This window comes from Myotis myotis, unplaced genomic scaffold (genome assembly GCF_014108235.1).
Source record: "Myotis myotis isolate mMyoMyo1 unplaced genomic scaffold, mMyoMyo1.p scaffold_m19_p_3, whole genome shotgun sequence".
Classification (NCBI taxonomy): domain Eukaryota; kingdom Metazoa; phylum Chordata; class Mammalia; order Chiroptera; family Vespertilionidae; genus Myotis; species Myotis myotis.
Genome location: NW_023416335.1, coordinates 2388387 through 2396181, shown reverse-complemented (window position 1 = coordinate 2396181; position 7795 = coordinate 2388387). Strand labels below are relative to the sequence as shown.

At 37.8% G+C, this 7795-nt stretch overlaps 1 pseudogene; it reads left to right on the top strand.

Annotated features, from left to right (window-relative positions):
- Positions 1-702: 702 nt before the first annotated feature.
- On the top strand, positions 703-7340 carry LOC118649741 (annotated as a pseudogene).
- Positions 7341-7795: the final 455 nt, after the last annotated feature.

The window sequence follows — 7795 nt, the reverse complement described above, 5'->3', positions numbered from 1 at the left end:
AGTATACATTAATGAGAGGTATGTCTAATACACCACTCTTTTTTGTAGTTTTAAAATTTATTATTTTCCATCACAATTTATTTCCCGATACCCTCCTCCACATTCACCCACCCATCCTGCACAATCACTACACTGTTGTAGTACACCACTCTTAAAATAATCACTATGAATTTTTCTTTGTTTTATTTTGTAGTTCCCAATCACCTCATTTATTTGGAATTATTATGAAGTGAGGTCTTAGTGAAATATAATTTCTTCAAATTTAAACATTAAATTATATCTGTTTATAACATACAGATGTGAGATTTATTTACTCTTTCCTATCACAATGTTCAAAACATTGGGGATACATATATATGAATTATCATCTAGAACATTAAACATAATATTGCATTTGGGTCTTCATACACTTCTATCTCAAGAGCTATTGTGATACAAAGTGTTATGTAATCCAAGTCATAATGATTACTGTTTGTGTTATTTTTAAATTGTATTTTAATCTGGGCTTGTACATTTGATCCAATATTATTTTATACAGCTAAAACTTTGCCTTAATCTACTTAATCTTATCTTCACATTGCTGCTTCAACTGTTAAAAGTTTTAAGAAATCAGTTTACTGAGATACGTTCCTTAGATCACTCCTTTCTGCCTGTGAACGCCATGGTGTAAGCATCGTTGGAATTTCCCCTGTTGCAGTCATCATGTCTAAGTCTGAGTCGCCCAAAGAGCTGGAGCAGCTGCGGAAGCTCTTTACTGGAGGTTTGAGCTTTGAAACAACCGATGAGAGTCAGAGGAGCCATTTTGAGCAATGGGGAACGCTCACGGACTGTGTGGTGATGAGAGATCCAAACACCAAGCGCTCCAGAGGCTTTGGGTTTGTCACCTGTGCCATTGTGGAGGAGGTGGATGCAGCCATGAACGCGAGGCCACACAAGGTGGACGGAAGAGTGGTGGAACCAAAGAGGGCTGTCTCAAGAGAAGATTCTCAAAGACCTGGTGCCCACTTAACTGTGAAAAAGATTTTTGTCGGTGGTATTAAAGAAGACAGTGAAGAACATCACCTAAGAGATTATTTTGAACAGTATGGGAAAATAGAAGTGATTGAAATCAGGACTGACCGAGGCAGTGGCAAAAAGAGAGGCCTTGCTTTTGTAACCTTTGACGACCATGACTCTGTAGACAAGACTGTCATTCAGAAATACCATACGTGAATGGCCACAACTGTGAAGTAAGGAAAGCTCTATCTAAGCAAGAGATGGCTAGTGCTTGGTCCAGCTGGAGGGCGAAGTGGTTCTGGAAACTTCAGAGGTGGTCGTGGAGGTGGTTTTGGTAGAAACGACAACTTTGGTCGTGGAGGAAACTTCAGTGGTCGAGGTGGCTTCGGTGGCAGCTGTGGTTGCGGTGGATATGGTGGTAGTGGGGATGGCTATAATGGATTTGGTAATGATGGAAGCAATTTTGGAGGTGGTGGAAGCTACAATGATTTTGGCAATTACAACAATCCATCTTCAAATTTCGGGCCTATGAAAGTAGGAAACTTTGGAGGCAGAAGCTCTGGCCCTTATGGTGGTGGAGGTCAATACTTAGCCAAACCACGAAACCGAGGTGGCTATGGCGGTTCCAGCAGCAGCAGTAGCTTTGGCAGTGGCAGAGGTTTTAATTACTGCCAGGAAACAAGGCTTAGCAGGAGAGGAGAGCCAGAGAAGCGACAGGGAAGCTACAGGTTACAACAGATTTGTGAACTCAGCCAAGCACAGTGGTGGCAGGGCCTAGCTGCTACAAAGAAGACATATGTTAGACCAGTGATGGCAAACCTTTTGAGCTCGGCGTGTCAGCATTTTGAAAAACCCTAACTTAACTCTGGTGCCGTGTCACATATAGAAATTTTCTGATATTTTCAACCATAGTAAAACAAAGACTTGATATTTATTTTATATATTTAAACGCCATTTAACAAAGAAAAATCAACCAAAAAAATGAGTTCACGTGTCATCTCTGACACGCGTGTCATAGGTTCGCCATCGCTGTGTTAGACAATACTCATGTGAATGGGCAAAAAAAACTCGAGGACTGTATTTGTGACTGTGTAACAGGTTATTTTAGTTTCTGTTCTGTGGAAAGTGTAGAGCATTCCCACCAAGGGTTTTAGTGTAGATTTTTTTTTTTTTTGCACCTATGCTGTTGATTGCTAAATGTAATAGTCTGATCATGATGCTGAATAAATGTATCTTTAAAAAAATCAGTTTACCAAATGTTGGAATTATAAATAAATTAAGAGTTGGTAAATTATTAATTTTTCATAATGGCTTTTAATACTCAACCCTGACTAAAGATTTAAAATATAGTCATTCAATTCTATGATTTTCTGATTTCTTCTCTATATTTATTTAACTTTAAAAAAATGCTTTAGAGTTACGACAACTAAAGCTAGTTTTCTAATTAAAAGCAACTCAGCTTCTTCCTCCTCATGGGCAATCGGTCAGTTTTGTTTTATTATTTGTCATCTGTAGGTGCATGTGCTCAGGAAATCTTCTCAACACAAGAGATGGATCAGTACTGATCAAGTTCACATGCACATGTGACCAGACTTAGCCAATGAGAGCCAGGAAAAGTCTCCTGGAGGACATCTGGGAAGGACTTGTTCTTGATAAGATAGGTACACCTGGAAGGAAATGCATTAACTTAGCTGGACAGTCTAGTCCCTCCCTGTGACAACTAGATCCATATCAGCTATCTTGCAAATAAATAGATCACCAACATGCTGTGAATGGCAGGGGCAGAGAGTTGTAAGGTGAATTAATGACAGGATAGAGCTGACATTTATTTATTGTTATCCAGTAGCAGTATACATTCTCTCCATTAAGAATGACAAGATTGTGTCTGAGTTGAAATCACTACATAAATGGATTTTTGACCAATGAGGTGCTGCTGATTTGGTTATAAGAGTCAAGGGTAAATAGGCTACGTCCTTCAAATCCAGTCCTTCCTTCCCACACATCCTTTTTCTCTTCTATCTCCTGGCTGCACTTCTAAGAATTGAGTAATGAGAAGCAATATATGCAACATGCAGCAGACTCAAGGACTGTGGTGCTGGTGTGGAATGTTCTTATCCTTTAATTTTGTGGCTCCTTTAGGAATGCTGTGTCATTAGTATTTAAATCACTTCATAAATATTTCACTCTAAATACCATTGTAATGTCTTGTGTGTGCCTTAATTTGTGTCTAACATAATGGTTTTGTATAGTGAGACAATTTCATCAGGGCACTTATACTATTAAAAAGAGATTTAATGGAACTTTAATCTTTACTTTGAGTTGACCATGAAACAGAAAGCAAAAGGCTATTTAATTCCCGCAGCAATAGCTTTCTATTTTTAGATACTTTGTTTTTTTGAAAGAAAAATCAACACATGCATGTCTCAAATACTCAGGAAAATTGTAGTCGTGCACCCCAGGTGGAAGAGGAAAGCAGAGAGGAGTTGGAAATGTAACACTCAAAGTCATGAAATAATATTGTACAGGACAATTGAGGAAAAGGGTGGCAAAATAATAAAGAAGTGTAGGCAATTTCCTAGACTTATATAATTTTTGTACCTCCTTTTGTTCTTCCATTAGAAAGCCATTGAAGGATATTCAAGAATTTGAGGGCCATTAGACACATTCTACAGGAAAAACTTCTCAAAGATAGTATGTCCAGCATTCTCTTATGCACATCGTGGAAGTTTTTTTCCTTGCTTTTCTACTAAAAGTCTGTCTCATGAACACTCAAGAAGGGCATTTCTTTCCCTGATCATCCTATTCTTCACATAGTTTGTTCTTATTTTGATTGAAAGTCAACTTGACCTTTCTTAAGAGAAGGCTAATCACTTATTGTAAATCATAGAAAAGATTTTGAGATATGTTTAAATTCCATTTAAATATGGGAAAGAAAAAATTTGGAGGAAATGTGACACCAAAACATCAACAACAACAAACCTGAATTTTTTACTTGTAGAAATGTTTCAATAAAATTAAAATCATTAAGGTTTCATGTTGTATTTATATATTTACTCTTTTGTTTAACTGTGTAGTACACAATTTTGACCTAGAAGTAAACAAAGGGATACTGTAGGGAGTTAAGTTATTGTTTTCAAGGAAAAACTCACTACTTTCTCATGAAGAAAGTGACCATGTGCAGCAACATTGGAAATTTGTATTAACAAACACTCTGTTTTTGCCCTGGCTGGGTTACTCAGTTGGTTCCAGCGTGGTCCCAAGGCACCAAGGTTGTGAGTTTGATCCCTAGTCAGGGTACATACAGGAAGCAACCAATGAATGCATGAGTAAGTGAAACAACAAATCAATGTTTCTCTCTCTCTCAAATAAAAATGAAAAAAAAAAAAAAGACATTTTAAAATTAAAGGCTATTTTTAGCTTGGGCTCCTTACTCCTCAGACAGTAGACTTTCCTCACGACTCTATTCACATCACTAAGATGTTTTACTAACCAATCTTAAAGTTCTTTCTTAGCCGTAACCTTCAGGTGTCCTTTATCTCATTCCTTCCTTGCCACAATGTCTCTCTCCATGGCAGGCTCTGATCACCTCATTTATTGGGAAGTATTGACACTGTTCAAAGGCTTTAAAAATCTTACTTTCAAATGTTAGAGTTACGGTTGCATCTGATTTCCTAACATGGAAGGATCATAGATTTATAGAAGCTTTATATGCTTTCTTTCCTACTTATACATCATCTGATTCTTTTTTTTAATTCCTCTCTTCCTTGTCATATTTTGACAAAAATAGTCAATATCAGCCAGCACATGTGACTATGGCATTGTTTTCCAATTTTGTACCTAATAGCTTTCAGCAGAGAGTCATATAATCATGTTATCTAAGTTAATAATTTTATCAAAAATGTCACTGATACAAAACATAGGTCTTTCCAGAATTCAGTATACAATTCTTGAACACGAAGCCAACTACACAAAAAGATTTGTTATCGCAGAACTGTGTTTCTAGATACAGATTTCTGTTTTATTTAGTCACCTCATTATCAGTGCCTCAGTGACTGAGGTGAGTGAGTGTGAGGGCTGGGGACATGACTGTTCAGTGCTGTGGACTTTATAAACACTGCACACTCATGCTGCACTAAAGCTATAAAATGACACAAGATTAAATCAAGCACAAGAGAAAATGATACAGTCGAGAGGCTGAAAAACAGATATCTGAGACTGCTGTTGACATAACAGAGTATACTGGTTTTTAGCAGTACTTTTTTTTATTAGTAGAAAGAGTACACTCTAAAATAGTAATAAGTATAGAGTAGTAAATACATAAACCAGCACCATGGTTGTTTACCATGGTCAAGTATGACGTACTGCGGAGAAATGGACGTGCCATACTTTTATGTGATTGGAGCGCATTGGGTTGGCTTACACCAGCATCATCACAAACACATGAGCAAGGAGTTGTGTTACAGCATTACAACGGCTATGATGTCACTAAGTGATAGGAAATTTTCCGCTTTACTATAATCTTACAGGAGCACCTTAGTATATGAAGTCTGTCATTGAAGCAACATTCTGTGGGGTCCATGACTAGATTTTAATAAACAGAGTTTTATTTCCTGCTCCAACAAATGCAAATGTTCTGGTTTGTATAGGGATTCTGGGTGGCTCTCTGCTATGTAGTAACTCAAAGACACAGATGCTTTCCAACTTGTTTCTACTTTTCCTCTCTGTCTTATTGGATTACTATTGGACAGTGATCAAAAGTGGGAGGTCATGTTCAATGGCATTTCTGTGGTGTGGCTAGAAATTGGTATACATTAAATGCAATATTCCAAACTGGTCACATGGTACCGCCAGGTTGTGAACCAGTCTTGCTAATATAAAGCTTCGAGGTGTATTTAACTTTTTTTTATTAGGTGATTGAACAAGTATGAATTAAACAAAACTGTATTTTATAGTGTTTCATAAACAATTACAGAATAAAAATAAATTATTTCTCCAAAATATGCTAGATAAGATACTATACTTTTTCTGCCAACATGGAAAGATCTACTTAACAACATATAAAAAATTATAGCACTTGACAATATCCCAGTGGGTAGTCATTCACATCTAAAATTTTCCTTTTGGGGTTAATAACATGCTGAAAGGTGTTGTCCACTGAATTTACAGCTGGTAATTTTGAAAAAAAAAAAAATCCCATTATGTCTAGAACTTCAAAGAGAGGAAATAGTCAGTAAGTGCAATGCCTGTGACTGTAATTGCCTGTTATTTTGCATCAGAGACATTTTGACATTCTTAGTCATATGCCCCAAATGTCAAAACCAAAACCTATAATGATTTCAAAATAATTTGCCCTTATAAGATCAGTATTAGGACTCTGCACACATAGGACAGGCACTGAAATCATACTTTATTATATTACTAAAGGCCCAGTGCACAAATTTATGCATGGGTGGCGTCCCTCGGCCTGGTTGGCGATTGGGGCTGATTGGGGCTATCTTGCCCAATCCCAATCTTCAGCCGGCCAGCCCCTGGGGAGGGACCACAGGAGACTGGCCAGCTGCAGGAGGTTGGCCGGCTGCAGGAGGTTGGCTGTGGGAGCACACTGACCACCAGGGAGCAGCTCCTGTGTTGAGTGTCTGCCCCCTCGTGGTCAGTGTGCATCATAGCTACCATCCGGTTGTCCGGTCATAACGGTTGCTTAGGCTTTTATAGATAGATAGATAGATAGATAGATAGATAGATAGATAGATAGATAGATAGATGATAGATAGATATGCTTAGGCATATAGATATAGATATTGATAGATAGATATAGATATAGATATATAGATATAAATCTTACACACTAATTGTTTTATAATGTATTACATAGTTCATGCTTCTTGTAATTACTTTTTAAAGCCAGATGTGGAAAAAATGAAGGACATAATACTTTCATATTTCATTCTAAAACTTCTTGTCCTGGTCTATCAAACAGTGTTGGCTTTTACCTACCATTCTAAGTACCCAGTGGCATGAGATTTTGTTCTTTTGACTTACATTTCCCAAGTATGGATCTTTTCTGTTTTAGCTCAACGCCAGTTTTGTGCCGACTGCCTGCAGCTTCCCAGCTCCGTATCTAGAATTTGGGAGTTTAATTGCCACTTGCACAGTGGTGCCGTACATAAACACAGCAGCTGCTACTGTATGTTGGAAGTGGCTCAGAAAAATCTATGGACACCGTTCAGCTTTGACTAAAACCCCCCAATTTTTAGACCCAGCTGCATCATTCTAACAGCTTGGCAACATCACGCCTTAAACAAAAAGAACGCAGCACATTGGAGGTCTACTTACAATATGTTTGAGACCACACTGGAGAAAATTGCAAGGAGACATGTGGTCTAGTGGTACAACTTTTGAGAAATGCACATCACCTTTCCCTTTTCATCCATTCACAGAGGTCGTTATATTTTGTTCGTTAGTATTCTGTATTGCTAGAGATAGCCACTAGAGATAAGAAAGCTAATATGAAACTTGGATACCTTCCTGTTACTAGGAAGACATTATGTTCTTTTTGGTTAAGCCAATTAACAATGTGAAACCAGAGGGGAAATACAGAGAAACCTTGAAAGAAGACCTGTGTGGTGGCAGCTTGCAGATTTTAACGAGCACATGTGGAAGAGGTAGACTGATGTCACATTTCAATGTAACCACACACACACAAAAACTCTTCTTAGTTTGCTCTTAAGTATCTCTGCGTCTGTTTTTTGAAACAGACAGTAGAAAGCCATTTTTTCCCCATATACACAGAAAATGCAGG